This window comes from Pseudophryne corroboree, chromosome 3 (assembly GCF_028390025.1).
Source record: "Pseudophryne corroboree isolate aPseCor3 chromosome 3, aPseCor3.hap2, whole genome shotgun sequence".
Taxonomy (NCBI): domain Eukaryota; kingdom Metazoa; phylum Chordata; class Amphibia; order Anura; family Myobatrachidae; genus Pseudophryne; species Pseudophryne corroboree.
The window spans coordinates 145,653,404-145,680,628 of record NC_086446.1 but is presented as its reverse complement, the minus strand read 5'-3'; the positions used below and the strand labels follow the sequence as shown (position 1 = coordinate 145,680,628).

Below are 27,225 nucleotides of genomic sequence, written 5' to 3'. Positions count from 1 at the left end.
GCGACCCTCCCCAGCTCTAGCCCAACTCCTACTTACCTGCCAGGTGAGATACTATGATCATGTAGGTGCTTCTCCCAGGGCAAGGCTCACCCATCGCACTCTGGGTGTGCTGCCCCTGTGATTTCCCAAAATGTGGGAAACTTGACTGCATAATTTGTGTTTCCCCTGGTCGGCTCTCGTATAATTCAGATGTCTTTGTCTCAGGTCTCTCTCCAGCCTAGTTTGCTGTCTGTTTCCACTTCTCTTTTCTTGAGCCGCTCCCTTCTATGCCCTTGCGCACTATCCTGACTTCTCCCGTCTGCTTACTTTGTGCCTTCCAACGCACAATGCGAACTACAGGTAGTGCTGCAGGGCCCACACCCTTTTACTTGCCTTACAGAGCAGCTCTGGAGCTGTTACAGTGCCCAGCTGCTGCAAGAAATCAGCTTGAATGCTTCAGGGGCTGGGGCATAGCCAACATGAGCCCCACACCGAAGGAGGGTGGAGGTGTTTAATGCGAACTAGGGGTCATCCAAGCGCCGCAAAAGGCCGCCATGCCCTGCACGCCCCTCTTCTCTATTCATATGCAGATGAGGGTTGAAGCCAACTTTGACCCACTGCTTGGATGACATCACCATATGCAAATCCATCTGCTGCAGGCCTTCCCCCAGGAATGCTTGCACTAGTTGTTGCATTTGGTTTGTTGTTTGGGGGTGCTTCAGTATTAGGCAGCCTTCTGCCCTCCCATGTTCATCTGAAAATATGTGTTCTCCCTGCAGTTGTTGTCCCCAGATGAGAGTTCCCTTGTGCTGCCTCAGTTGAATCTCCTTTACTTGACAGAGATGTGCCTGAGCAGCGGCCCTCCCCAGCTCTATCCCAAATTATACTTATTTTGCATAGGAGATACCATGGTCATGAAGATTGTTTTCCCAGGGTGAGGTTCATTCATTGCATTCTGGGTATGCTGACCCCTGTGATTTCCCCAAATGTGGGAAACTGGACTGCATTATTTGTGGTAGTGAGGGACTGTGTTTGTGCTTTCCTCTGGTCAGCTCTGGTAAAAGTCAGATTTCTTTGTCTCAGATCTTCCTCTAGCCTTGTTATTCTTTCGAGAGTTCTCTTGTGCTGCCTCAGTTGGATCTCCTTCACTTGACAGGGGGGTGCCCGAGCAGCGACCCTCCCCAGCTCTAGCCCAACTCCTACTTACCTGCCAGGTGAGATACTATGATCATGAAGGTGCTTCTCCCAGGGCAAGGCTCACCCATTGCACTCTGGGTGTGCTACTCCTGCGGTTTCCCCAAATGTTGGACACTTGACTGCATAATTTGTGTTTCACCTGGTCGGCTCTCGTATAATTCAGATCTCTTTGTCTCAGGTCTCTCTCCAGCCTAATTTGCAGTCTGTTTCCACTTCTCTTTTCTTGAGTTGCTCCCTTCTATGCCCTTGCGCACTATCCTGACTTCTCCTGTCTGCTTACTTTGTGCCTTCCAACGCACAATGCAAACTACAGGTAGTGCTTCAGGGCCCACACCCTTTTACTTGCCTTACAGAGCAGCTTTGGAGCTGTTACAGTGCCCAGCTGCTGCAAGAAATCAGCTTGAATGCTTCAGGGGCTGGGGCATAGCCATCATGAGCCCCACACCGAGGGAGCAACTCGAAAGAAGAACAAGGCTAGAGGAAGATCTGAGACAAAGAAATCTGACTTTTACCAGAGCTGACCAGAGGAAAGCACAAACACAGTCCCTCACTACCACAAATAATGCAGTCCAGTTTCCCACATTTGGGGAAATCACAGGGGTCAGCATACCCAGAATGCAATGAATGAACCTCACCCTGGGAAAACAATCTTCATGACCATGGTATCTCCTATGCAAAATAAGTATGATTTGGGATAGAGCTGGGGAGGGCCGCTGCTCAGGCACATCTCTGTCAAGTAAAGGAGATTCAACTGAGGCAGCACAAGGGAACTCTCATCTGGGGACAACAACTGCAGGGAGAACACATATTTTCAGTTGAACATGGGAGGGCAGAAGGCTGCCTAATACTGAAGCACCCCCAAACAACAAACCAAATGCAACAACTAGTGCAAGCATTCCTGGGGGAAGGCCTGCAGCAGATGGATTTGCATATGGTGATGTCATCCAAGCAGTGGGTCAAAGTTGGCTTCAACCCTCATCTGCATATGAATAGAGAAGAGGGGCGTGCAGGGCATGGCGGCCTTTTGCGGCGCTTGGATGACCCCTAGTTCGCATTAAACACCTCCACCCTCCTTCGGTGTAGGGCTCATGTTGGCTATGCCCCAGCCCCTGAAGCATTCAAGCTGATTTCTTGCAGCAGCTGGGCACTGTAACAGCTCCAGAGCTGCTCTGTAAGGCAAGTAAAAGGGTGTGGGCCCTGCAGCACTACCTGTAGTTCGCATTGTGCGTTGGAAGGCACAAAGTAAGCAGACGGGAGAAGTCAGGATAGTGCGCAAGGGCATAGAAGGGAGCGGCTCAAGAAAAGAGAAGTGGAAACAGACAGCAAACTAGGCTGGAGAGAGACCTGAGACAAAGACATCTGAATTATACGAGAGCCGACCAGGGGAAACACAAATTATGCAGTCAAGTTTCCCACATTTGGAGAAATCACAGGGGCAGCACACCCAGAGTGCGATGGGTGAGCCTTGCCCTGGGAGAAGCACCTACATGATCATAGTATCTCACCTGGCAGGTAAGTAGGAGTTGGGCTAGAGCTGGGGAGGGTCGCTGCTCGGGCACCCCCCTGTCAAGTGAAGGAGATCCAACTGAGGCAGCACAAGGGAACTCTCGAAAGAAGAACAAGGCTAGAGGAAGATCTGAGACAAAGAAATCTGACTTTTACCAGAGCTGACCAGAGGAAAGCACAAACACAGTCCCCCACTACCACAAATAATGCAGTCAAGTTTCCCACATTTGGGGAAATCACAGGGGTCAGCATACCCAGAATGCAATGAATGAACCTCAACCTGGGAGAACAATCTTCATGACCATGGTATCTCCTATGCAAAATAAGTATGATTTGGGATAGAGCTGGGGAGGGCCGCTGCTCAGGCACATCTCTGTCAAGTAAAGGAGATTCAACTGAGGCAGCACAAGGGAACTCTCATCTGGGGACAACAACTGCAGGGAGAACACATATTTTCAGATGAACATGGGAGGGCAGAAGGCTGCCTAATACTGAAGCACCCCCAAACAACAAACCAAATGCAACAACTAGTGCAAGCATTCCTGGGGGAAGGCCTGCAGCAGATGGATTTGCATATGGTGATGTCATCCAAGCAGTGGGTCAAAGTTGGCTTCAACCCTCGTCTGCATATGAAAAGAAAAAAGGGATGTGCAGGGCATGGCGGCCTTTTGCGGCGCTTGGATGACCCCTAATTCACATTAAACACCTCCACCCTCCTTCGGTGTGGGGCTCATGTTGGCTATGCCCCAGCCCCTGAAGCATTCAAGCTGATTTCTTGCAGCAGCTGGGCACTGTAACAGCTCCAGAGCTGCTCTGTAAAGCATGTAAAAGGGTGTGGGCCCTGCAGCACTACCTGTAGTTTGCATTGACGTTGGAAGGCACAAAGTAAGCAGACAGGAGAGGTCATAATAGTGCGCAAGGGCATAGAAGGGAGCGGCTCAAGAAAAGAGAAGTGGAAACAGACAGCAAACTAGGCTGGAGAGAGACCTGAGACAAAGAGATCTGAATTATACGAGAGCCGACCAGGGGAAACACAAATTATGCAGTCAAGTTTCCCACATTTGGGGAAATCGCAAGAGCAGCACACCCAGAGTGCAATGGGTGAGCCTTGCCCTGGGAGAACACCTTCATGATCATAGTATCTCACCTGGCAGGTAAGTAGGAGTTGGGCTAGAGCTGGGTAGGGTCGCTGCTCGGGCACTTCCCTGTCAAGTGAAGGAGATCCAACTGAGTCAGCACAAGGGAACTCTCGAAAGAAGAACAAGGCTAGAGGAAGATCTGAGACAAAGAAATCTGACTTTTACCAGAGCTGACCAGAGGAAAGCACAAACACAGTCCCCCACTACCACAAATAATGCAGTCAAGTTTCCCACATTTGGGGAAATCACAGGGGTCAGCATACCCAGAATGCAATGAATGAACCTCACCCTGGGATAACAGTCTTCATTACCATGATATCTCCTATGCAAAATAAGTATGATTTGGGATAGGGCTGGGGAGGGCCGCTGCTCAGGCACATCTCTGTCAAGTAAAGGAGATTCAACTGAGGCAGCACAAGGGAACTCTCATCTGGGGACAACAACTGCAGGGAGAACACATATTTTCAGATGAACATGGGAGGGCAGAAGGCTGCCTAATACTGAAGCACCCCCAAACAACAAACCAAATGCAACAACTAGTACAAGCATTCCTGGGGGAAGGTCTGCAGAAGATGGATTTGCATACAGTGATGTCATCCAAGCAGTGGGCCAAAGTTGGCTGGAACCCTCATCTGCATATGAAAAGAGAAAAGGGGTATGCAGGGAATGTATAACAAAGAATCTGTCTAGTTTTATCCACGTGTCGCGCAGTCTAAAACAAGGCTGCACAATAGCCCCCGCAACCAGGATAAGTGCCTCTCCAGAGCACCAGAAATGAATGAACAATAAACAAATTAGGCTGCGGGTACCAACAGGCACCTAGTAACAGTGCATAAATGAATGCATAAAGTGCTTGCATGCAATAAAAAAACAAAACATACAACCCTTAAGGTCACCGTGAAAGTCCAGGTTCTTACTCCTCACTCCTCCTCCTCTCAATGTAGTAGCATGTAAAACAGAGGGGAGAGGGGAACCACATGTGCAATAAAGTTTTTTAATGACACATATCGGGGAACATGGACATAACACAATAAACAGGTAGGGTAAAAATGTGCAGAATGATTCTCCAAAATGTGACAGCCACAAAGAGATATGCAGAGCAATTACCAGAGGGTTTGAGAACCCAAAAAAGTTCTCAAACAAGTTCTTTTAAATCCCAAAACCGCCCGGGCTGGAGCTGGAAAGTCCTCTGGTTCTTAGAAGTGCAGACCACCGTAAATGCCAGTCACAGATGGAATACGCCGACGCGTTTCAACTCCTATTCCTGGAGTCTTTTTCGAGGCTGAATACTCACTGCACCACACATCCAGATTTAAATAGCAAATCACAGCCAGATTCCAAATTGATTCCACCTGGCGTCATGTTCGGAAACCGCCGGGTTACCATAGCAACCTGAACTCCCACTCCGTCACTTCCGCCTCCGGAGTCCTAGATCTTTTTCTCGTAGTCGCTAGGTCTAGCGATACGTCACTTCCGGTTACGTCGTCTTGGAGTCCGTTGTCATGACAACTTGCCGCACAACGCTCATCTCTCTTCAGTATACTTCTATTCCAATGTCCGTAATCAGAGATAAGCTGGCGTAGACTTCTTTACAGTCAATTAAAAGTGTTTAATTAACATATAAAATCCACCTTATATCTACTGGTTCCAATATTAAATAACTGATCAGACAAATAGTGGTTCTAGAATAAAAAGATAAATATGGTAAAGCAAAAAAAAAAAATATACTAAAATGCATATATAAAATCAGATTAAAATAGCACCTACATGAACCACTTCAATTCAAAATCATTAGGCAGCACAAGGGAACTCTCATCTGGGGACAACAACTGCAGGGAGAACACATATTTTCAGATGAACATGGGAGGGCAGAAGGCTGCCTAACACTGAAGCACCCCCAAACAACAAACCAAATGCAACAACTAGTGCAAGCATTCCTGCGGGAAGGCCTGCAGCAGATGGATTTGCATATGGTGATGTCATCCAAGCAGTGGGTCAAAGTTGGCTTCAACCCTCGTCTGCATATGAAAAGAGAAAAGGGGCGTGCAGGGCATGGCGGCCTTTTGCGGCGCTTGGATGACCTATAGTTTGCATTAAACACCTCCACCCTCCTTCGGTGTGGGGCTCATGTTGGCTATGCCCCAGCCCCTGAAGCATTCAAGCTGATTTCTTGCAGAAGCTGGGCACTGTAACAGCTCCAGAGCTGCTCTGTATGGCAAGTAAAAGGGTGTGGGCCCTGCAGCACTACCTGTAATTCGCATTGTGCGTTGGAAGGCACAAAGTAAGCAGATGGGAGAAGTCAGGATAGTGCGCAAGGGCATAGAAGGGAGCGGCTCAAGAAAAGAGAAGTGGAAACAGACAGCAAACTAGGCTGGAGAGCTCTTCTGTCTATATTTTGCAAACCTGCTCTTGTCCTCTCCAGCTGCTCCATGTAGATTTGACGTCTGGAAAGGTGCATAACCCACTGACAAGCAGGCACACTCCTGCATGAGTTTTCTCTCTCACTAGCTGGATGATACACAATCATTTGCATGTGCTCCACCTCCGACACACCACCCACCCAACCACCCAGTGACCAGAGCCACCCACAAGCCAACTGGCTCCGTGATTTAATTTGCACAGTGTAGTCATCCAGGCAGCATGTCCTTCTCAATGGAAGGATCTCTGGTTCCATGGAATCTTCCACATTGGAATGCTGCGGAATAAAAAGGATTTAAATATTCAGCTTGCTAGCATTCAATGTACCTGCGGCTTGGCTTTAGCACATGGGTCTTCATCCTGTGGCCCTCCAGCTGCTGTGAAACTACACATCCCAGCATGCCCTGCCACAGTTTTGCTATTAAGGTATGCTAAAACTGAGGCAGGGCATGCTGGGATGTGTAGTTCCACAGCAGCTGGAGGGTCGCAGGTTGAAGACCCATGTTCTAGCATGCCTGTTCTATGATGCATGTACCGTGATGTCACAATCAGCTTGGAATGGGGTGTCTAGCAGGCATTTGCTGACAGCCACTTGAGGGAGACACACATCAGGAGATGCAGCATATCGGAAGTCTTCGATGCCTTTCCAGCAAATGCACACCACCTGCTGCTGGTCTGGAGACAAAACAATGCCCACAATCGAAGTCCCAAAATGCCCAACTACAGGATTCATGTAAGTAGTGAATTTAGGAATGAATTTAGAAGTAGGAAATTAAGTTAGTTCACAAGTACATTCAAATTCAGATCTAAAGTCTAGGTAGGCCTCACGTCCTGGCAGCCCCCAGCACTTAAAAATGCCTTGATTAGAGGTAGAGAATTCAATGTAGATAAAAAGTAGACACAAAATAAGACTCCACAGAGCAGTTATCAGGTGTCTTTATCAATTGTTGCATTTAAAAAATCAAGCAATTAGGGAACACAATGTTGCAACAATGTAACCCTATTTGCAAAATAGTACTGAATAAGTTTGTCGATGTAAGACATTTGCAAAGGCGCATCCAAAACACGCTGGAAAATGCAACTGAATCTGTTTTTGGAGGCTAGAATAGGAAATGTGCATCGGTCCTACAAGTACTGAAAGCTCTTCTACCATCTCCCTTTTCTGAAAAGCCATTTAATATATGGTTCCCAGATAGGGGACATATCAGATATTGCCTTTCAAAAGCAGCAAATATCATACCACTTCTATTGCCATCAAAGATAAACATTGATTGTTTTCAGATATTGTATTGAAAAAGCAGTCTTTATTGACATAAAGAAGCAAAAAAACATACATAAACATTACACACATAAGTACTGTGTTGCAGCACAGATAAAACACAATACAAATGCTGTCGGTATAGTACAGTTCAAGAACTACAGCACAGGCCAGCCTACACTATAAATCATGAACTGCACTATACATTTAAACTATACAATAATACAACAGTTAATAAGGCTATGTGTGTGGAGTGTAAGAGGGTGAGGGAATCACAAGACCGAAGCTTTATTGTAACACAGACACATATAAGGGGAGGGGCAATAAATAGAAAGGTATCCTTTACTATAGAATGTAGTCTAATCCGACCTCTGTGCTCTTCCACAACTGAAAAACGGATAGTGTTCCCAAGCCTTCCATCCTGGAATATCTTTGGTTTTTCGCCAATGAAGAAAACAATCCCTCCCTCCAGCAGACCCTTCAACCACGATACAAGATCACAGCCAAAAGGCCGAGAAGCAACTACACTTGAGCTTAACAAAAATGGCTAAAACTTAGTGGAGGAAAGTGCAGTGCACCAAAACATAAGCTGACACAATCATGGAGAATGTGCCAGCATATATGCTCTTCTATCTATATTTTGCAAACCTGCTCTTGTCCCCTCCAGCTGCTCTATGTAGATTTGACGTCTGGCAAGGTGCATAACCCACTGACAAGCAGGCACACTCCTGTATGAGTTTTCTCTCTCACTAGCTGGATGATACACAATCATTTGCATGTGCTCCACCTCCGACACACCACCCACCCAACCACCCAGTCACCAGAGCCACCCACAAACCAACTGGCTCCGTGATTTAATTTGCACAGTGTAGTCATCCAGGCAGCATGTCCTTCTCAATGGAAGGATCTCTGGTTCCATGGAATCTTCCACATTGGAATGCTGCGGAACAAAAAGGATTTAAATATTCAGCTTGCTAGCATTCAATGTACCTGCGGCTTGGCTCTAGCACATGGGTCTTCATCCTGTGGCCCTCCAGCTAGAGATGAGCGCCTGAAATTTTTCGGGTTTTGTGTTTTGGTTTTGGGTTCGGTTCCGCGGCCGTGTTTTGGGTTCGAACGCGTTTTGGCAAAACCTCACCGAATTTTTTTTGTCGGATTCGGGTGTGTTTTGGATTCGGGTGTTTTTTTCAAAAAACACTAAAAAACAGCTTAAATCATAGAATTTGGGGGTCATTTTGATCCCAAAGTATTATTAACCTCAAAAACCATAATTTACACTCATTTTCAGTCTATTCTGAATACCTCACACCTCACAATATTATTTTTAGTCCTAAAATTTGCACCGAGGTCGCTGTGTGAGTAAGATAAGCGACCCTAGTGGCCGACACAAACACCGGGCCCATCTAGGAGTGGCACTGCAGTGTCACGCAGGATGTCCCTTCCAAAAAACCCTCCCCAAACAGCACATGACGCAAAGAAAAAAAGAGGCGCAATGAGGTAGCTGTGTGAGTAAGATTAGCGACCCTAGTGGCCGACACAAACACCGGGCCCATCTAGGAGTGGCACTGCAGTGTCAGTGACACTATGACGACGGTATAAAGAATGGAAAAAAAACCACGGTTAGGTGGTATATATTATAATAATAATACAATTATGGATGGACGGACTGCCTGCCGACTGCCGACACAGAGGTAGCCACAGCCGTGAACTACCGCACTGTACACTGGTTGATAAAGAGATAGTAGTATACTCGTAACAATTAGGATGACACTATGACGGTATAAAGAATGAAAAAAAAAACCACGGTTAGGTGGTAGGTATATAATAATAAATAATACAATTCTGGTCGGACGGACTGCCTGCCGTGTGCCGACACAGAGGTAGCCACAGCCGTGAACTACCGCACTGTACACTGGTTGATAAAGAGATAGTAGTATACTCGTAACAATTAGGATGACACTATGACGGTATAAAGAATGAAAAAAAAAACCACGGTTAGGTGGTAGGTATATAATAATAAATAATACAATTCTGGTCGGACGGACTGCCTGCCGTGTGCCGACACAGAGGTAGCCACAGCCGTGAACTACCGCACTGTACACTGGTTGATAAAGAGATTGTAGTATACTCGTAACAATTAGGATGACACTATGACGGTATAAAGAATGAAAAAAAAACCACGGTTAGGTGGTAGGTATATAATAATAAATAATACAATTCTGGTCGGACGGACTGCCTGCCGTGTGCCGACACAGAGGTAGCCACAGCCGTGAACTACCGCACTGTACACTGGTTGATAAAGAGATAGTAGTATACTCGTAACAATTAGGATGACACTATGACGGTATAAAGAATGAAAAAAAAACCACGGTTAGGTGGTAGGTATATAATAATAAATAATACAATTCTGGTCGGACGGACTGCCTGCCGTGTGCCGACACAGAGGTAGCCACAGCCGTGAACTACCGCACTGTACTGTGTCTGCTGCTAATATAGACTGGTTGATATTTAAAGAGATATTAGTAGTATACAACAATACTATACTGGTGGTCAGGCACTGGTCACCACTCCTGCAGCAAAAGTGTGCACTGTTAATTAATATAATTGTACTCCTGGCTCCTGCTAACAACCTGCAGTGCTCCCCAGTCTCCCCCACAATTAATTATAAGCTTTTAATTTATACATTGATGACTGTGCAGCACACTGGGCTGAGCTGAGTGCACACAGACTGAGTCACACTGTGTGACTGACTGTGCTGTGTATCGTTTTTTTTTTCAGGCAGAGAACGGATATAGCAGAGAGAAGTGAACGGATATATTATATTAAATAAAAGTTAACTAGCAACTGCACTGGTCACTGACTGTGGTAAACTAACTCTGTCTGCGACTCTGCACAATCTCTCTCTCTCTATCTAATCTATCTCTATTCTAATGGAGAGGACGCCAGACACGTCCTCTCCCTATCAATCTCAATGCACGAGTGAAAATGGCGGCGACGCGCGGCTCCTTATATAGAATCCGAGTCTCGCGATAGAATCCGAGCCTCGCGAGAATCCGACAGCGTCATGATGACGTTTGGGCGCGCTCGGGTTAACCGAGCAAGGCGGGAAGATCCGAGTCGCTCGGACCCGTGAAAAAAACCATGAAGTTCGGGCGGGTTCGGATTCCGAGGAACCGAACCCGCTCATCTCTACCTCCAGCTGCTGTGAAACTACACATCCCAGCATGCCCTGCCACAGTTTTGCTATTAAGGTATGCTAAAACTGAGGCAGGGCATGCTGGGATGTGTAGTTCCACAGCAGCTGGAGGGTCGCAGGTTGAAGACCCATGTTCTAGCATGCCTGTTCTATGATGCATGTACCGTGATGTCACAATCAGCTTGGAATGGGGTGTCTAGCAGGCATTTGCTGACAGACACTTGAGGGAGACACACATCAGGAGATGCAGCATATCGGAGGTCTTCGATGCCTTTCCAGCAAATGCACACCACCTGCTGCTGGTCTGGACACAAAACAATGCCCACAATCGAAGTCCCAAAATGCCCAACTACAGGATTCATGTAAGTAGTGAATTTAGGAATGAATTTAGAAGTAGGAAATTAAGTTAGTTCACAAGTACATTCAAATTCAGATCTAAAGTCTAGGTAGGCCTCACGTCCTGGCAGCCCCGAGCATTTAAAAATGCCTTGATTAGAGGTAGGGAATTAAATGTAGATTAGAAGTAGACACAAAATAAGACTCCACAGAGCAATTATCAGGTGTCTTTATCAATTGTTGCATTTAAAAAAATCAAGCAATTAGGGAACACAATGTTGCGACAATGTTAACCCTATTTGCAAAATAGTACTGAATAAGTTTGTCGATGTAAGACATTTGCAAAGGCGCAAACAAAACACGCTGGAAAATGCAACTGAATCTGTTTTTGGAGGTTAGAATAGATGCAGGATCAAGTAGCTCAATGGGTAGGGTATTTGATTAGAATTCAACAGTTATAGGTTTGAATCCTGGGTATGATAGTTTGAGGTGTTATTTAATAAAGTATGTTTATATATTAGTCACACATGGCTTACTTGTACAAATGGCATGTCACCAGTTAGTGCTGACTGCTGATATGCCATTTGCACAAACACGCCATGTGTGACTGTATATGCATTTAAGGAGGGCACCCCGGCAATACCACAAACCATTGAGTGTCAAGTATACTAGATATATCTTCATATCTCATGTGCTTTCTCTGAGACCAATCTTGTTATGCCCCTTCCCCACAAGGCATGCGCCTTTTGTCCATATTGCAAAAATGGGGAGGGGGGGGGCATATAATTATCTGTCACAGGGCACCAAAAAGTCTAGTTATGGCTCTGGTATGCATTATGTAATCTGGCAGACCATATCTCCAACACTGGCTGGTTGGAATAGAAATCCGGTTATCTATGTGAGCAAATGACCATCAACGATTTACTCTCAAACACTAGAAAATGGACAAAAATGGTCCCCTAAACAAATTGGTTAAATTTTGGGTTTAACCAATTTGTGTAATGACCATTTTTGACCACTTTTCTAGTGTTTGGGAGCAAATGGTTAATTGACATTTGCTCCTATACATTACCAGATTTTCATTCCATCCATCCAGACTGGATAGATAGCCTGACAGATAATTGTGTAGTGTACGCCCAGGATAACTGTCAGTTGTGCTTTCTTTTATGACGGCACATAAATGGGTGGGCAGATCCAGAGCAAGCACTGCTCACTCATGCATAGTTGTCAACTGATGTGAAGTTCCAGGGGGCAATCTCAGTTATAAAGAAAAGTATCTGGAAATTGTCCCTGGTTTAAAAAATAAATAAAAAAAAATTGATCAACTCCATTTATTTAGTATGATATCCCAGGTGATAGGATGCCGGCAGTCAGAACAACATACTTTATTAAATAACACATCTCAAACTACCATACCCAGGATTCAAACCTATAACCTGTTGAATTCTAATCAAACACCCTACCTATTGAGCTATTTGATCCTGCATAAAAATTGTGAACATTATATGAAGCTATTGGTACTTTGAAAAAAAAAGTATCAGCATTACAATGCAGGAGATCCATGCAGTTTGCAGCCACACACTACATGTATCTGCTCAGCCACAATGCTGATTATTTCTTCACAAAGTACAAGGTGAGCTCCAAACAGAATTCTCTAGCTTAGAATTATGCCAAACCTAGAAGTCGGGCCCCCCACCCTGGGATCCCCCAGAGGGAGGCCTGCACCGTCATGCGGCAGGCTTGTCCGTTTTGGAAGCAGGCTGATGGGCAGCCCAGGCTTGCTTCAGTCTGGGCTTGGCAGGTCTGGAAGCATGAGCTTGCTTTGGGTATGCCTGACCTTGGGTACGCTTTACCTTGAGGATGAAAGGGCCAAGGGAAAGTACTTTTAGCCTTCTGCGTGGTAGGAGTCATACTAGGTAGGCAAGCTGTTTTAGCAGTAGCCAGATCAGCTACAATCTTATTGAGGTCTTCTCCAAAGAGAGTGTCTCCCTTGAAAGGAAGCACCTCCAGGGTTTTCTTGGAATCCATATCCACCGACCAGGATCTCAACCAGCTGTATAAAGTATTACCTTGGAACTGGCTCTCCACTCCCCATTATCTGGTTATCATGGCTTCCTCCGCCAGTGTCCAGACTCGCTTGCTGAAGCTCGGCCACTTCTTCCTAGCAGCAGGCTCCTGGATCACTGGGCAGCAGAGGTGCTTGGGAGCCGGAAGGGGGCGGAGCAATCAGGCAGGCAGTTGCAGTGCTGCCCAGCTATCTGTGGTGTGAGAAGAAGCAGGGGCACCCCACCGCTGGCAGTGCTGCAGCTAGCGGTGGTGGCAGCGGCGAGGCTGCTGGGCTGGGTCTTGAAAAAGGTGGAAAGAAGGGTGTTACGGCATGGAATGTACAAACTGCGAGACCCTGCTGGTAGCGCCTTTGTCTATTTAGTAGGAAGGGCACGTAACAGCCGGAGGGCAATGGAGGAAGCCCCTTTAGGGCTGGAGCCCGGCGGCAACTGACTCCGTTGTCTCTGGCAGTTCCGCCCCTGGACTAGAGGAATGGTCAAGAACATGGCAACATTTAATGCCAAAAAATGCAAAATCATACACGTCTCAAAAATACAAAGGCTAACTATAATATTAAGGGCATTATAATGGCAAGAGGAAAGCTATCTAAGTATTACTATTTCAGGTGAGCAATGTAACAAAGCAATAGGAAAGGCAAGTCAGATGCTTGTTTGCATAGGTAAAGAACCAGTAGCAGAAAAAAGTAATACAGGTTGAGTATCCCATATCCAAATATTCCGAAATACGGAATATTCCGAAATACGGACTTTTTTGAGTGAGACTGAGATAGTGAAACCTTTGTTTTTTGATGGCTCAGTGTACACAAACTTTGTTTAATACTCAAAGTTATTAAAAATATTGTATTAAATGAACTTCAGACTGTGTGTATAAGGTGTATATGACACATAAATGAATTCTGTGAATGTACACACACTTTGTTTAATGCACAAAGTTATAAAAAATATTGGCTAAAATGACCTTCAGGCTGTGTGTATATGGTATATATGAAACATAAATGCATTCTGTGCTTAGATTTAGGTCCCATCACCATAATATCTCGTTATGGTATGCAATTATTCCAAAATACAGAAAAATCCGATATCCAAAATTCCTCTGGTCCCAAGCATTTTGGATAAGGGATACTCAACCTGTAATGCCACTGTATAGGTCCTTGGTACAGCCACATTTAGAATCCTGTGTTCAGTTCCAGAAGCCATATCTCAAGTCCTGTTGGAGAAAGAGCACTATATAAATAAATAGTATCAAAATTTGTTTCACGGCACCCCTAGGCCAAAGTTTTTTTTATTGAGAAATTCAGAAAAAAATATAAAATCAAGTAAATTGTGTTTATAGCATGTCATCCTCAGGTTCAGTTATGTTGTGAGGGAATGGTTTTGCCAATTTAATAAAGTATAAATAATTTTAATTGGTCCTGGACCACCAAACTATGCTACCAGTGCAAGAACCCCAGTTTGGAAACTACTGCCATAAAATAAACCTTTTTTGTTTTTTTTAAACTACATGTAATACACCTTAGATCTCAGTTCCTAAAAGGTTTTAAACCCTTGCATACAGTAAACTACACATATTTAAAAATCCTACACCGGGCACAAGTGCTCACGGGCCAATTTCATGGCAGTCTCGGATAGGAGGGCATTGTGGATTCACCAAGGGAATGCTGATGCTGACTCCAAGAAGCCTCTTCAAGATCGCAGGAGCAGAGTCCTCTGCTTCTGCCAAATCCACTGCATGACGCTGGGGCTCTCTTGCAGGAGCCCACACCAGTGGGGGGCACCAGGGGCGAAACTACTGGCAGGGCAGGCAGTGCATTGCACTGGGGCCCCGCCGCACTCAAGGGCCCACAGCCGCCGGCATTACAATGAGTCACAATGACTCATTGTATCATGCCGCAGCCGCACACCAGCGCTCCCGTCAGGTATGCGTCCTGCGACTCCCGCCGCCCGCCCGTCGTAACGAACAGATCAGGCCAGGGCACTACGGGCAGCAGCCGCAGCACCAGACACGCTGCCGCCTCTGTAACACACGAAGAGGGAGGAGGGTCGCTTGGAGATGAGAGGAGCAGCGGCACGGGGGGGAGGAGGAGGAGGAGGGAGGTGAAGGAAGGAGCCGCAGCAGCGCTTTGTTACTGGTGGAGGCGCTGCTGCTGCTGCCCCTCTGCTTCACTATAGGCTGTCTTCCGAGAACAGCCTATAGTGAAGCAGAGGGGCAGCAGCAGCAGCGCCTCCACCAATAAGACAGCGCTGCTGCGGCTCCCTCCTCCACCTCCCTCCTCCTCCTTCTCTACTGCCCGGGAATCGTCAAGCTGCACGAGAAGCCTGAGCCAGCGGAGAGGGTAAGTATAATTCTTCTTTCTTTCTTTCTTTCTTTCTTTCTTTCTTTCTTTCTTTCTTTCGACTCTTTCTTTCTTTGTTGGGACTGCCTGCCGCTATGTGTAAAAAGGGGGAATCTGCCTGCCGCTATGTGTAAAAAGGGGGAATCTGCCTGCCGCTATGTGTAAAAAGGGGGAATCTGCCTGCCGCTATGTGTAAAAAGGGGGAATCTGCCTGCAGCTATGTGTAAAAGGGGGGAATCTGCCTGCAGCTATGTGTTAAAAGGGGGAATCTGCCTGCAGCTATGTGTAAAAAGGGGGACTGCCTGCCGCAATGTGTAAAAAGGGGGAATCTGCCTGCCGCTATGTGTAAAAAGGGGGAATCTGCCTGCAGCTATGTGTAAAAAGGGGGACTGCCTGCCGCAATGTGTAAAAAGGGGGAATCTGCCTGCCGCAATGTGTAAAAAGGGGGAAGCTGCTTGCCGCAATGTGTAAAAAGGGGGAATCTGCTTGCCGCAATGTGTAACAAGGGGGAATCTGCCTGCCGTAATGTGTAACAAGGGGGATGCTGTCTGCCGTAATGTGTAACAAGGGCACGCTGTCTGCCATAATGTGTAACAAGGGCAAGCTGTCTGCTGTAATGTGTAACAAGGGCAAGCTGTCTGCTGTAATGTGTAAAAAGTGTACGATGTCTGCCATTATGTGTAACAAGGGCAGGCTGACTGCTGTTATGTGAAAAAAGTGTACGCTGTCTGCCGCTATGTTTAACAAGGGCAGGCTGTCTGCCGTTATGTGTAAAAAGTGTACGCTGTCTGCCGCTATGTTTAACAAGGGCAGGCTGTCTGCCGTTATGTGAAAAAAATGTACGCTGTCTGCCGCTATGTGTAACAAGGGCACGCTGTCTGCCGTTGTGTAAAAAAGGGGGATGCTGTCTGCCGTAATGTGTAAAAAGGGGACGCTGTCTGCTGTAATGTGTAAAAAGAGGACGCTGTCTGCTGTAATGTGTAAAAAGAGGAATCTGTCCGCCGTGAGGTGTAAAAGGGTCTCTACCTGGTGTAGTGGTGCTACTGTGCGGCGTAATTTGAATAATGGAGACTACTGTGCACCGTTTTATGAATTGGTATTATTTTGTGGCCACACCCCTTAACCACGAAGCCACGCCACTATGTTTTTTTGCGCGCGCCTACAGCGCGCACTGCCCCTGTTTTGCATGCAGGGGTGGGGCTCCAATGCAGTTTCTTGCACACACTGCTAAAATGTCTAGTTACGGCACTGTTGCTAGGTATCCACTTCCCTGAGCAGGCCCCCCTCACCAGATCCTCTCCAGGGGTGAGGGGGTGGACTTGGATGGGAAGGGATGGGGGGGGGGGCCCAAGCCATTTTGTCGCACATGGGCCCACTGCTCGCTAGTTCCACCACTGGGGGGCACGTCTAAAACTCTTCAGTCAGTTCTGGATTCATTCGGACCTGGACTCGTGGGTTTTACAAATAGTGTCCCAAGGGTACAAACTGGGGTTTCAAGAAGTTCCCCCTCACCGATTGTTCAAATCAGCCTTAGTCAGCAGGGAGAAGGTTTTTATTCAAGCCTCTTCGTGGTCCCGAAGCCGGACGGCTCAGTCAGACCAGTCTTAAATCTGAAATCCCTTAATTTCTACCTAAAGAAATTCAATTTCAAGATGGAATCTCTCAGGGTAGTGATCTCCAGTCCGGGGGATAAAGGAGATTTCCTGGCTTTGGTAGACATAAAGGATGCCTACTTACATGTTCCCATTTAGCCACTGCATCAAGCTACCTGAGGTTTGCAATTCAGGATTGTCATTACCAATTTCAGACGTTGCCGTTTGGTCTGTCCACGGCTCCGAGGATTTTCACCAGGGTGATGGCGGAAATGATGGTTCTCCTTCGCAAGCAAGGAGTCACAATTATCCCGTACTTGGATGATCTCCTGATAAAGGCGAGATCCAGGTACCAGTTGGTGCAAAACATCTACTCTCCCTGACAGTTCTTTAACAACATGGTTGGCTCCTAAACTTGCCAAAATCGCAGTTGGTCCTAATGACGCGGTTGTTGTTTTTGGGAGTGATACTGGACACAGAAGAGGTTTTCTTCTAGTGGAATGGCTCTGGAGATCCAGAGTCTGGTCAAACAAATTCTGAAACCAGCAAGAGTGTTAATCCATCAATGCATTCGGTTGCTGGGGAAGATGGTTGCGGCCTACGAGGCCATTCAGTTTGGCAGGCTCCATGCCAGAGTGTTCCAGTGGGACCTGTTGGACAAGTGGTCCGGATCCCACCTACACATGCACCGGAGGATAATCCTGTCTTCCAAGACCAGAATCTCACTCCATTGGTGGCTGCACAGTTCTCACCACCTAGAGGGGCGATGGTTTGGGATCCAGGACGGGATCCTAGGGACCACGGATGCAACCCTCCGAGGCTGGGGAGCGGTCACACAGGGGGAAAACATCCAAGGAAGATGGTCAAGTCAGGAAAGTTGTCTCCACATAAATGTTCTGGAGTTAAGGGCCATTTAATAACTGCAGACACAGTACGCACTGGGACGGGTGCCCAGCATCCTCTACGGACTAAGAGAAAAGGATTTACCAGTAGGTATTAAAATCCTATTTTCTCTAAAGTCCTAGAGGATGCTGGGGACTCCGTAAGGACCATGGGGATAGACGGGCTCCGCAGGAGACATGGGCACTTTAAGAAAGACTTTAGTTCTGGGTGTGCACTGGCTCCTCCCTCTATGCCCCTCCTCCAGACCTCAGTTTGATACTGTGCCCAGTGGAGACTGGGTGCTTTTCATGAGCTCTCCTGAGCTTTCTGACAGAAAGTATTTTGTTAGGTTTTTAATTTTCAGGGAGCACTGCTGGCAACAGACTCCCTCATCGAGGGACTGAGGGGAGAGAAGCAGCCCTACTCTCTGAGTTGCAAGGTCCTGCTTCTTAGGCTACTGGACACCATTAGCTCCAGAGGGATTGGTACGCAGGATCTCACCCTCGCCGTCCGTCCCAGAGCCGCGCCTCCGTCCCCCTCGCAGAGCCGGAAGATAGAAGCCGGGTGAGTATGAGAAGAAAAGAAGACTTCAGAGGCGGCAGAAGACTTCATGATCTTCACTGAGGTAACGCACAGCACTGCAGCTGTGTGCCTTTGCTCCCATACACCTCACATACTCCGGTCACTGTAAGGGTGCAGGGCGCAGGGGGGGCGCCCTGGGCAGCAATATAAACCTATTTCGCAAAAATATAACATATATACAGCTGGGCACTGTATATATGTATGAGCCCCCACCAATTTTACAGTTTAAGCGGGACAGAAGCCCGCCTCTGAGGGGGCGGGGCTTCTCCCTCAGCACTCACCAGCGCCATTTTTTCTCCACAGCACCGCTGAGAGGAAGCTCCCCGGACTCTACCCTGCTTATACCACGTTAGACAAGAGGGTTGAAAAGAGGGGGGGGGGCACATAATTCGCAAATTACATACAGCAGCACTACTGGGCAAACATTAAGTTACTGTTTTATTCCTGGGTTATATAGCGCTGGGGTGTGTGCTGGCATACTCCCTCTCTGTCTCTCCAAAGGGCCTTGTGGGGAAACTGTCTTCAGAAAAAGCATTCCCTGTGTGTGTGGTGTGTCGGTACACGTGTGTCGACATGTCTGAGGAAGAAGGCTATATTAGAGAGGAGCGGGAGCAAATGAATGTGGTGTCTCCGCCGACAGCTGATTGGATGGATATGTGGAATGTTTTAAATGCTAGTGTAAACTCATTGCACAAAAGATTAGACAAGGCAGAAGCTTTGGGACAGTCAGGGTCTCAACCCATGCCTGATCCTATGTTGCAGGGACTGTCAGGGTCTCATAAGCGCCCACTATCCCAGTTTGTTGACACAGATACCGACACGGATTCTGACTCCAGTGTCGATTACGATGATGCAAAGTTACAGCCAAAATTGGCAAAATCCATTCGATTTATGATTATGGCAATAAAAAAGGTTTTGCACATCACAGAGTAACCCCCTGTCGCTGACAAGAGGGTACATATGTACAAGGGAAAGAAGCCTGAGGTAACCTTTCCCCCCTCACACGAGCTGAACGAGTTATGTGAAAAAGCTTGGAAATCTCCAGATAAAAGACTGCAGATTTCCAAAAGGATTCTTATGGCGTATCCTTTCCCATCAACGGATAGGTTACGATGGGAATCCTCCCCTAGGGTGGACAAAGCATTAACACGCTTATCCAAGAAGGTAGCCCTCCCGTCCCAGGATACGGCTACCCTCAAAGAGTGTGCTGACCGCAAACAGGAGATTACCCTGAAGTCCATTTATACACATTCAGGTACCTTACTCAGACCGGCAATTGCGTCGACCAGGGTGTGTAGTGCTGTAGCGGCATGGACAAATGCCTTATCTGAGGGGATGGATAGCCTAGACAAGGATACTATTTTATTGACCCTGAGGCATATAAGAGATGCTGTCCTATATATGTGTGTATGCAAACTACCGGTGGTGCTGCAGGGCCCACACCCTTTTACTTGTCTTGTAGAGCAGCTCTGAAGCTGTTACAGTGCCCAGCTGCTGCAAGAAATCAGCTTGAATGCTTCAGGGGCTTGGGCATGGCCAACATGAGCCCCACACCGAAGGAGGGTGGGGGTGTTTAATGCAAACTTGGGGTTATCCAAGCGCCGCAAAGACCGTCATGCCCCGCATGCCCCTTTTCTCTTTTCATATACAGATGAGGGTTCCAGCCAACTTTGGCCCACTGCTTGGATGACATCACCGAATGCAAATCCGTCTGCTGCAGACCTTCCCCCAGGAATGCTTGCAATAGTTGTTGCATATGGTTTAATGTCTGAGGGTGCTTCAGTATTAGGCAGCCTTCCGCCCTCCCATGTTCATCTGAAAAGATGTGGTCTCCCTGCAGTTGTTGTCCCCAGACGAGAGTTCCCTTGTGCTTCCTCAGTTAAATCTCCTTAACTTGACGAGGGTGTGCCCGAGCAGCCGCCCTCCCCAGCCCTTTCCCAACATATACTTATCTTGCATATGAGATCTCTTGATCATGAAGATAGTTCTCACAGGTTGAGGTTCATCCTGGCCCCGCTCCCCGCTGGAGAGCGCTGATGGGGACAGCAGCGGGGCTTCAGCAGCAGGGTGAGTATGTGTGGCCAGAGACCTCCCTTCCCATGTGCAGGCCTGCAGAGTGTGCCGCGCAGGATGGGGCATGTGACACTCTCCCTCCCTGGGGCTCTTCCAGATGTAGCTCCTCAGCAGTATTTTTCCCGGGCTGCGCGGCGCTCTCCCCGACTGGCATCCGCCCTGGAACACTGCCTTCCTCAACGCAACATCAGCAGGGGGCCCGGGCCTCATCACCATCCCAGGTCTTTCTCATGTATGTATCATGTATGTGTGTGTGATATATGTATGAATCATATATGTTTGTGATAGATACATATATATATATATATATATATATATATATGTACACAGGGGGGTGGGGGATATAGCGACCGTCGGTGTCTAAAAAATAGTTCAGAAATTGTGGAGTTAAAATCGTATCTAAAATGAGTAACCAGATCTAGAAATTATTTAAAAAAGGGGGGTGATGTTTATTTAAACACTAAAACAGACAAATTAATTACATACAATCTCTAAAATTTAAGCAGCAACAATTCTTAAAAAATGGGATAAAAACAATAAACACAATGCTATAAATACCAGTTAAAAGATATAAAACAATTTTAACTTAACTTGGTATGAGGTCGCTACCTGGCAGTGACCTCATACCAAGTTAAGTTAAAATTGTTTTATATCTTTTAACTGGTATTTATAGCATTGTGTTTATTGTTTTTATCCCATTTTTTAAGAATTGTTGCTGCTTAAATTTTAGAGATTGTATGTAATTAATTTGTCTGTTTTAGTGTTTAAATAAACATCACCCCCTTTTTTTAAATAATTTCTAGATCTGGTTACTCATTTTAGATACGATTTTAACTCCACAATTTCTGAACTATTTTTAAGACACCGACGGTCGCTATATCCCCCACCCCCCTGTGTGCATTACTCGTTGTTTCAGGGAACTACCATCCCTGTGTTTTCTGGGGGACAGCTGACGCCCTGTGCTAATTCCTAGGGAGTGTCGTTAATTCTTACGTGGACTCTAGATTATTTGGTGTTGTACACAAGTGGCGCAATAAACTCTCCCCTATTTTTTGATATATATATATGTATCTATCTATCTATCTATCTATCTATCTATCTATCTATCTATCTATCTATCTATCGTATGTGTGTGTATATATGTATCTATCATGTATGTATGTATGTATCTATCTTGTAGGTATGTGTTCTATCTATCTATCTATCTATCTATCTATCTATCGTGTGTGTGATATATGTATGTATCTATCATGTATGTGTTATATGTATGTATCACACCTTCCTCTATACATATACATACATACATACATACACACACCTATATCTGTACGTACACTGACATACACACACCAACATCTATACATAAACACGCTGACCCCTAAACGTACACCAACGTACCCACATGTGAATCTATACATACATGTGCTGACACCTGGACATACACTGATGTACCCACACCTAACATCTATACATACACATGCTAACAACTGGACGTATACAGACGTACCCACATTTGCATCCATGCATATATAGATGTAGGTGTGTGTACGTCAGTGTACGTCCAGGTGTCAACGCGTGTATGTATAGATGCAGGTGTGGGTACGTCTGTGTATGTCCAGGTGTCAGAATGTGTATGTATAGATGCAGGTGTGGGAACGTCAGTGTAGGTTCAGGTGTCAGCGCGTGTATGTATAGATGCAGGTGCTTGTATGTCCAGATGTCAGTGCATATATGTATAGATGCAAGTGTGGGTACGTCGGTGTATGTCCATTTGTCAGCGCGTGTATATATAGATGCAGGTGCTTGTATGTTGGTGTATGTCCAGGTGTCAGCATGTGTATGTATAGATGCAGGTGTGGGAATGTTGGTGTATGTCCAGGTGTCAGGGCGTGTATGTATGGATATTAGGTGTGGGTACATCAGTGTATGTCCAGGTGTTAGCGCATGTATGTATAGATGCAGGATAATAATCGCACAGCGTGCCCCCCGCCAACCACAAACCTCCCCCACCCCCCTGTATGACATAAACACCGCTATTCCACTTACACACAATCATTTCAGTTTGCGACCAGGAGCCGGCAATGTATGTGCACCCAAATGAAGCCACTGTACATGCCCTGCAGGCTGCTATGTACTGAACAGGTGCAACAAATTTAAATGCCCTATCTTTAAAATGGGGCATATTTTACTAAATTAAAAAAACCTGTAACTTTCTGTAAAACCTTAACCCCAAAAGGCACTACACTAACATCGGGGTGTAGAGTTGGATGTTGATCCAAGGCACCAACAGGCTAAAGCTTTGACTGTTCCCAGGATGCCTTGCACCGCCTCCTCTATAACCCTGCCCAGTGGCGTAACAAGACCTTTGTGGGCCCCATAGCAAAATTCTGAATGGGCCCACCAGCACTCAACAAGAATGAGTGGCGTTTGGGGTCAGAAAAGTAGAGGGGAAGGGGTCTGACAGAGTAGGGGGCAGGACATGAATGAATAGAAACTGAGGTGTCCATTATATAAAGAAATACAGTATGTGTGTCTATGTGTATATCACACACACACATATAAGGGAAATTCAAATGCCCTCAATTATTGCGCCCATTACACTCTGGTTTAGGTGCACAAAGCACCTAAACCTGAATAAAGTAATGGGCGCGATCGTGAAAAGACACCGTTTGGTTGCCCAAATGGGTCTCTTTGCACACATTTCAGCTTGTTTCCCCTGGGGGTAGCGAGCTGAAATAAACATGTCGCACCCGTTGGCAGCAACATTAGAATAGCTGCTGACGGGCACGATTGAGGGAGGAAAGGGACATTTGAATCCAGCCCATAGATGCAATGTGAATATGTAATTTGTACCTTCCTATCTTAAAATGTATATAGTAGTGTATACACTAGAGGTCTTTCCGAACCCCCTAATCCTAACATTGTAATTTGCTTTAGGGCGCACCTCCAATTAGTCTAGTGTTTCGTATTTTCACATTAAATACTTTCTTGCATTGGTTGGTTAAAGATTAGATCGTATATTTTTCTAGATATAGCTGTGCATAGTCTACAAGGCTACATGCTTCTCCCCTAACTAGAGATGTGCAGCGGGCATTTTTCGTGTTTCATGTTTTGGTTTTGGTTTCGGATCCGCAGTTGTGTTTTGGATACGGACGCGTTTTGGCAAAACCACACTTTCGGGTTTTGGATTCGGGTGATTTTTTTTTAAAACCTCAAACAGCTAAAATCATAGAATTTGGGGGTAATTTTGATCCTATAGTATTAAGCTCAATAACCAATTTCTACTCCTTTCCAGTCTATTCTGAACACCTCACACCTCCCAATATTATTTTTAGTCCTAAAATTTGCACCAAGGTCCCTGGATGACTAAGCTAAGCGACCCAAGTGGGCAGCACAAACACCTGGCCCATCTAGGAGTGGCACTGCAGTGTCAGACAGGATGGCACTTAAAAAAATAGCCCCAAACAGCACATGATGCAAAGATAAATAAAAAAAGAGGCGCAAGATGAAATTGTAGTGTGTCTCTCCTGCTCAGTGTCAGTTCTCAGTAGTATCCTCATCAGTGCTCAGTATCACTGCTCATTGTCTTGTGCTGCATTGTGGTGCTCAGTATACTAGAGTACATTACTAATAGTCCAGTGCTGCATCTTGCTGCTCAGTGTCAGTTCTAGTATCCTCATCAGTGCTCAGTATCACTGCTCATTGTTTTGTGCTGCATTGTGGTGCTCAGTATACTACAGAACATTACTAATAGTCCAGTGCTGCATCTGGCTGCTCTGTGTCAGTTCTAGTAATCTCATCAGTGCTCCGTATCACTGCTCATTGTCTTGTGGTGCTCAGTATACTACAGTACATTACTAATACTCCAGTGTCTTGTGCCGCATATGGCTGCTGTAGGGTGCTGTGGTAGTGTCCTGTCACTGTGCATATGTCATCATTCCAGTCACAGTGACATACCCTCCAACTGTATCTTTTTAATAGGTACAGTACCTTTTTTTCATGGTCTGTACCTATTTTTGGCTCTCCAAACTTCCATTGAAAGTATAGGAAAAGGGGCGTGACCACGCCCCTTTACCTGTGACCACGCCCCTTTTTCTAATTTGTACCGATTTTTGTGTGTAAAATGTTGGAGGGTATGCAGTGATATCTGGTATCTATCTAGTGGTATCTAATTCCAGACATTACCACCGTCTAATTCCAGATATATTACTGGCATATAATTCCACACATTAAAAAATGGAGAACAAAAAGGTGGAGGGTAAAATAAGAATTTACTTACCGATAATTCTATTTCTCGTAGTCCGTAGTGGATGCTGGGGACTCCGTCAGGACCATGGGGAATAGCGGCTCCGCAGGAGACAGGGCACAAAAGTAAAAGCTTTAGGATCAGGTGGTGTGCACTGGCTCCTCCCCCTATGACCCTCCTCCAAGCCTCAGTTAGGATACTGTGCCCGGACGAGCGTACACAATAAGGAAGGATTTTGAATCCCGGGTAAGACTCATACCAGCCACACCAATCACACTGTACAACCTGTGATCTGAACCCAGTTAACAGCATGATAACAGCGGAGCCTCTGAAAAGATGGCTCACAACAATAATAACCCGATTTTTGTAACAATAACTATGTACAAGTATTGCAGACAATCCGCACTTGGGATGGGCGCCCAGCATCCACTACGGACTACGAGAAATAGAATTATCGGTAAGTAAATTCTTATTTTCTCTGACGTCCTAAGTGGATGCTGGGGACTCCGTCAGGACCATGGGGATTATACCAAAGCTCCCAAACGGGCGGGAGAGTGCGGATGACTCTGCAGCACCGAGTGAGAGAACTCCAGGTCCTCCTCAGCCAGGGTGTGCCCCTGACCAAGTAGCAGCTCGGCAAAGTTGTAAAGCCGAGACCCCTCGGGCAGCCGCCCAAGATGAGCCCACCTTCCTTGTGGAATGGGCATTTACATATTTTGGCTGTGGCAGGCCTGCCACAGAATGTGCAAGCTGAATTGTACTACACATCCAACTAGCAATCGTCTGCTTAGAAGCAAGAGCACCCAGTTTGTTGGGTGCATACAGGATAACAGCAAGTCAGTTTTCCTGACTCCAGCCGTCCTGGAAACCTATATTTTCAGGGCCCTGACAACATCTAGCAACTTGGAGTCCTCCAAGTCCCTAGTAGCCGCAGGTACCACAATAAGCTGGTTCAGGTGAAACGCTGACACCACCTTAGGGAGAAACTGGGGACGAGTCCGCAGCTCTGCCCTGTCCGAATGGACAATCAGATATGGGCTTTTGTGAGACAAAGCCGCCAATTCTGACACTCGCCTGGCCGAGGCCAGGGCCAACATCATGGTCACTTTCCATGTGAGATATTTCAAATCCACAGATTTGAGTGGTTTAAACCAATGTGATTTGAGGAATCCCAGAACTACGTTGAGATCCCACAGTGCCACTGGAGGCACAAAAGGGGGTTGTATATGCAGTACTCCCTTGACAAACTTCTGGACTTCAGGAACTGAAGCCAATTCTTTCTGGAAGAAAATCGACAGGGCCGAAATTTGAACCTTAATGGACCCCAATTTGAGGCCCATAGACACTCCTGTTTGCAGGAAATGCAGGAATCGACCGAGTTGAAATTTCTTCGTGGGGCCTTCCTGGCCTCACACCACGCAACATATTTTCGCCACATGTGGTGATAATGTTGTGCGGTCACCTCCTTCCTGGCTTTGACCAGGGTAGGAATGACCTCTTCCGGAATGCCTTTTTCCCTTAGGATCCGGCGTTCAACCGCCATGCCGTCAAACGCAGCCGCGTTAAGTCTTGGAACAGACATGGTACTTGCTGAAGCAAGTCCCTTCTTAGCGGCAGAGGCCATGAGTCCTCTGTGAGCATCTCTTGAAGTTCCGGGTACCAAGTCCTTCTTGGCCAATCCGGAGCCACGAGTATAGTTCTTACTCCTCTACGTCTTATAATTCTCAGTACCTTAGGTATGAGAAGCAGAGGAGGGAACACATACACCGACTGGTACACCCACGGTGTTACCAGAACGTCCACAGCTATTGCCTGAGGGTCTCTTGACCTGGCGCAATACCTGTCCAGTTTTTTGTTCAGGCGGGACGCCATCATGTCCACCTTTGGCCTTTCCCAACGGTTCACAATCATGTGGAAGACTTCCCGATGAAGTCCCCACTCTCCCGGGTGGAGGTCGTGCTGAGGAAATCTGCTTCCCAGTTGTCCACTCCCGGAATGAACACTGCTGACAGTGCTATCACATGATTTTCCGCCCAGCGAAGAATCCTTGCAGTTTCTGCCATTGTCCTCCTGCTTCTTGTGCCGCCCTGTCTGTTTACGTGGGCGACTGCCGTGATGTTGTCCCACTGGATCAATACCGGCTGACCTTGAAGCAGAGGTCTTGCTAAGCTTAGAGCATTGTAAATTGCTCTTAGCTCCAGTATATTTATGTGGAGAGAAGTCTCCAGACTTGATCACACTCCCTGGAAATTTTTTCCTTGTGTGACTGCTCCCCAGCCTTTCAGGCTGGCATCCGTGGTCACCAGGACCCAGTCCTGAATGCCGAATCTGTTGCCCTTTAGTAGATGAGCACTCTGCAGCCACCACAGAAGAGACACCCTTGTCCTTGGAGACAGGGTTATCCGTTGATGCATCTGAAGAT

The 27,225-nt window shown here is 46.5% G+C and overlaps 8 non-coding genes across 8 annotated transcripts; 3 read left to right on the top strand and 5 right to left on the bottom strand.

Annotated features, from left to right (window-relative positions):
* Positions 1-28: 28 nt before the first annotated feature.
* On the top strand, positions 29-191 carry LOC134899586 (U1 spliceosomal RNA). The gene has a single exon (XR_010173240.1). It is a non-coding gene; the product is annotated as a U1 spliceosomal RNA (small nuclear RNA).
* Positions 192-862: 671 nt separating this feature from the next.
* On the top strand, positions 863-1,026 carry LOC134898991 (U1 spliceosomal RNA). The gene has a single exon (XR_010172679.1). It is a non-coding gene; the product is annotated as a U1 spliceosomal RNA (small nuclear RNA).
* A 152-nt stretch (positions 1,027-1,178) lies between these two features.
* Positions 1,179-1,341, top strand: LOC134899545 (U1 spliceosomal RNA). The gene has a single exon (XR_010173216.1). It is a non-coding gene; the product is annotated as a U1 spliceosomal RNA (small nuclear RNA).
* A 357-nt stretch (positions 1,342-1,698) lies between these two features.
* LOC134898990 (U1 spliceosomal RNA) lies at positions 1,699-1,862 on the bottom strand. Its single transcript, XR_010172678.1, has one exon. It is a non-coding gene; the product is annotated as a U1 spliceosomal RNA (small nuclear RNA).
* A 671-nt stretch (positions 1,863-2,533) lies between these two features.
* LOC134899605 (U1 spliceosomal RNA) lies at positions 2,534-2,696 on the bottom strand. Its single transcript, XR_010173258.1, has one exon. It is a non-coding gene; the product is annotated as a U1 spliceosomal RNA (small nuclear RNA).
* Positions 2,697-2,848: 152 nt separating this feature from the next.
* On the bottom strand, positions 2,849-3,012 carry LOC134898933 (U1 spliceosomal RNA). The gene has a single exon (XR_010172622.1). It is a non-coding gene; the product is annotated as a U1 spliceosomal RNA (small nuclear RNA).
* A 670-nt stretch (positions 3,013-3,682) lies between these two features.
* LOC134899394 (U1 spliceosomal RNA) lies at positions 3,683-3,844 on the bottom strand. The gene has a single exon (XR_010173070.1). It is a non-coding gene; the product is annotated as a U1 spliceosomal RNA (small nuclear RNA).
* A 152-nt stretch (positions 3,845-3,996) lies between these two features.
* Positions 3,997-4,160, bottom strand: LOC134899138 (U1 spliceosomal RNA). Its single transcript, XR_010172820.1, has one exon. It is a non-coding gene; the product is annotated as a U1 spliceosomal RNA (small nuclear RNA).
* Positions 4,161-27,225: the final 23,065 nt, after the last annotated feature.